The 4,459-nt window shown below is 37.4% G+C and overlaps 1 pseudogene across 1 annotated transcript; it reads right to left on the bottom strand.

The window, feature by feature from the left end:
* Positions 1–613: 613 nt before the first annotated feature.
* On the bottom strand, positions 614–2,666 carry LOC147283861 (uncharacterized; annotated as a pseudogene). Its single transcript, XR_015122410.1, has 2 exons — positions 1,477–2,666; positions 614–1,379 (listed from the first exon to the last, which is right to left on the bottom strand). The product of XR_015122410.1 is annotated as an uncharacterized LOC147283861 (transcript).
* Positions 2,667–4,459: the final 1,793 nt, after the last annotated feature.

Below are 4,459 nucleotides of genomic sequence, written 5' to 3'. Positions count from 1 at the left end.
AAGAAAAAAAAAAAAAAAAAAAAGACATAATTGTAATGGTTTGCAGCTCTTGCAGAACAAAATTCAGTTGAATTACTTTTTCACTCAATAGTCTGGCAACAGTAGCATGCACAATATGTTAACAATTCAATTAAGCTCCTAGACAAATACAACAGAGCCACCTCTTTAACTGATTACAACGATCAACTAATATGCTAACTGATTACATAGCTTTAACATTACTTTCTTATGTTAGGTGCATAGCTTTTTCATGAAACTACCAGTAATATCGAATTTCTGCAACTAAGGATTTGGAGTTTGGAGAACTTTATTGTGTCTATTTATCAATCATGGAATAAGTGATCCTGTTAAACTATTTTCCAGTATTCCATTTTTCATCAGTTCTTCCTTTAAAAGAGCTTGCATCGTGTTGACTTATTTAACATTTTTGCAGAAATTACCCCATTGATCTGAAGGAAGCAATTTTAAGTGTAATATTTGCATCTAAGATGTGCAGCAGACATGTAAGAACCTATGAAGCACCGATACGGATACGGATACGGCGATACGATACGACACGACACGGCGATACGGCAAATTTCTAAAAACTAGGATACGATACGTCATGGATACGGCAAATAAAAATATATATTAATATATAATAATAAAAGTATGAATAATTTAAAACATACTTTAAATAACATAAAAATTCAAATTCATTTCACTCAAACTTTAAAGACTTAAAAAGATCATCCAAATTTTAAATATCCAAACTCTAGAAAATTAAAAAACATAAGTCTCAATCAACTTCAATATTCATAATGTCTTCCCCGGTGAATAAAGTAGCCTCCAATGATGGTTCATCAAGAGAAAGGCTAGCAATTTCAAGCATCCCAATACCTTCTTCACCCAAGTTATCAAATGTATCTCCTCCAACATCCCACATTTGAGTAACACCTTCTTTGTAGCTTGGGCTCTTCCTTGATAAAAGACGAAGGTTATTATGCACAAATACCAAATCTTCAGCTCTTTGTGGTGTTAACTTGTTTCTTCTTAAAGAGTGAATGAAACTATATGTACTCCAATTCCTTTCACAACACGAAGAGGAACAAGGTTGTCCAAGTAGCTTCAAAGCTATGGATTGGAGAGTTGGTGTGGAAGCTCCATGGACAATCCACCACACCATTGGTTCCATGAGAAACCTATCATTCATAGCATCAATAGCTCCGAAGTCACCCAAGCACATTGAAAAAGAGGCATACTCCACATTGATATTTCTTCTAACTTGCTCATCCGAAAAGTATTTCTCAAAACACTTTTTTCTTTCCCTTGTAATCTCGACATCTTGGTGTGGAGGAACACGGCTAGGATCTTCTTGAAGCCATTCTGGACTGTAATACCTATAAGTAAAGAATGATATCATTTTATAAAATTATAATAAAAAAAGTAAAAGTAAATTTTAAAGACTTTAAAAAGAAAGAAGCACATAATACTTACCTAGGATTCAAAGAATGAGCCAAACAATGTAGTGATGTGCTACTCTTAGTCCATCGCTCCACTAAAATGATATGCACCACATCAAAGAAGTCGCTATGTTCATGTAGTTGCCTTTGCTCATTCCTATAGATAGCTGTCTTCACCTTCTCTATCATGGTATCCCACCACTCATAAACTAAGTGAAGACATGGTTTATCTGTGTCAGCCATCCTAATCATCTCATAGCCAATCTCATACTATGGTTCATAATAAAATTTTTTATGAACCAAACATCATCAGCTTTTTCTGAAATCCAACTACATTCATCATGCCAATCATCATTTAGTTTTGGTGAGCATATACTCTTCAAAGAAAGATTAAGGGTGTGAACCACACATGGTGTCCAAAAGATGTTGGGATATTTGGCCTCAACAAGTAATCCAGCAGCTCTACAAACAGGTGCATTGTCAGTGATTACTTGAACCACATTTTGATAACCAATTTCCTTAATGGATTCGATAAGGAAGTTGGCAATACAATGTTTGTCCTTGTACTCTCCTTCACAATTAATTGCCTTCAAGAACATAGGCCCGCTTTCACAAGTTGCTATAACATTGATAAGTGGTCTTCTTTGCGAATCTGTCCACCCATCACTACAGACACTTACACCTTTAGTGCTCCATGTACTTTTAATTGGTTGTAAGCACCGCTCAATGTGGCTCTTCTCTTGTTGCAAAAGAGTAGTTCTCAATGCATTGTAACCTGGTGGAACATATCCTGGAAGTGTAGTAGCACGAAGATAGGAGTTTCGATAGTGTGGATTCCGTGCAAGGTGAAAGGACAACCCACCTGTATAAAACATCCTTGCAACTTCTGCATCACATTCTTCTCTAGCCTCCTTCTGAAAAGCTTTTTCAAGGGGCCCATTCATTGCTTGTCTCTTCTTTTGCTGAACATGCACAGGCAAAGAATAACCCAAAGAACCAGTTGTGGGCAAAGAAACTTGTTTTGGAGCTGCACTTTTCAACCTATACTCGCACTCTCTCACAAGTTTTTTCATTTCTGCATAAACTTCATCATTAACCTTGCTACAACTTGCAATCCCATTTCCCGACATTTTCAACAAATGAAATTTGACTCTAGAGTAGGATCCTCTGTAAGTTTTCTGACAAAAATTACATTCAAACATAGTGTTGCCTCCTCCGTTTCCCATTTTTCCAAGCCTCTTAACATACTTCCACAGTGGAGCATGATCATCTACCAAACTTTCAGTATTCTCAGAAGGATTAGCATTAGTATTTGCATTATTATCCAGATGACTCATTTTCCTGAACATGAATAATTTATACAGTATAAGCAACATAAAAAAATATATATTGCATAACTCATTTGAAAACATATTACAAGCGAAACATATATATTATTAACTAATATTAGACACCGGCTGGGTAACATATATATTAACTAATATTACATATTGTATTATTAACATATATTATAGTATTATACACATTGTACTCATTTATAATATATTATATTACAATCAATGAATCAAATAATGAAATAATCAGTTTTATAAGCAACCAAAATGCAAATACAGTATACAACAAGACTAATCAAGTTAACCAACACACCAGAAGGTACGCACTTACCAGTAGGGAAGGAGATGAAGTCGCTGAAGGAGATGAAGTGGCTGAAGCCGCTGAAGGAGATGAAGTGGGTTTCTGAATCGGGTGCGGCGCAGGTCGATCTTCGCTCGTCGGCGGTGAATCAGGTGCGGCGCAGTCGTGGGTTTCTGCGCCTACCAGTAGATGAATCGAGTGCGGCGCCGGTCGATCGTCGGCGGTGCGGTGCAGGTCGATCGTCGCTCGTGGGTTTCTGACTATCTGCGCATCCAATTTGGGTTTGCAAGAATAACTGAAGATTGAAGAAGTGGCTGTCTGGCTGAAGAAGATGAAGTGGCACTGTGGCAGACACGCAGCTCGATCGTTTTCATGATTTCAAGGTAGAGACTCTTCGTATCCTTCAGCCAAATCTCTTCGTTTTCTTCAATTGGGCGTATACGTATCCAAAAAATCGGATACCCGTGTCGAGAGCAGAGGATACACGTATCCAACGAGTCAAATACGTATCCGTTGACTTGGATACGTATCCAAGGCGTATCGGTCCGTATCTGATGCGTATCCGTATCCGACAGGGGATACGGGTCCAAAATGCCGTATCCATGCTTCAGAGGTAAGAACTCACCGACATTTGCAAGCATTCACAGCTAAATATTATGCATCGTCTCTCATTTCTTCCCAACCTCTCATTACCCTTCATCTCATTCCCTTCATTCTCTCATATATTTCCTTTCTATCTCTTTTAACTTAAAAAAAATGAAAAAATTGAAAAAAGTTACCAACCTGGTCCTTAGCTATCCATTTTTTTGTGTGGGTGATACCACTTTTGCTTTTTCCCTTTTTTTATTTAAAAGAAAAAACTGTTATTGCACAAATTCAAAAAGTACAAACAGAGGACATGGTGTTCACTGTCCACTGCTATAGTACAATCACAATAGAACAGAGCAAAACAACCAACTCAACCTTGCCAACACCTAAGAAACAGATGCTTTTTTTTTTTTTGGACTGAAGTAACTGAAGGAAATACACAATAAAAGAAATACAACATAGAAAATAAACTAGGAAATTAAGGATCGAGCATAGGAAAATAGGCATCGCTGCTCGATCCTAAAGCAGTCAATCCGGATGGATTATATGCATATTTAGCCATCAATTGACGCTTCATTTCCACCCAAAAAAAATTTTTGTTTCTTCATACATTACGAAAAATATCCATTGATATTATCCTCATGTCCACAATTCGTTGTTGAATCCCCAACTAGCCTCACGTACTCCTGCTATCCGTTCTTGCGCTTTGACCGTGGCTCCTAACGTCTCATCATGTGCTTGTTTGGCTCGGTCATCATGTGTTGCCTTCTTCTTGGCCTCTATTGCATGTGGCT

This window comes from Dryas octopetala, chromosome 5 (genome assembly GCF_963921425.1).
Source record: "Dryas octopetala chromosome 5, drDryOcto1.1, whole genome shotgun sequence".
NCBI lineage: Eukaryota > Viridiplantae > Streptophyta > Magnoliopsida > Rosales > Rosaceae > Dryas > Dryas octopetala.
Note: the sequence above shows the minus strand (reverse complement) of the source record. Positions and strands in the feature narration are given on the sequence as shown.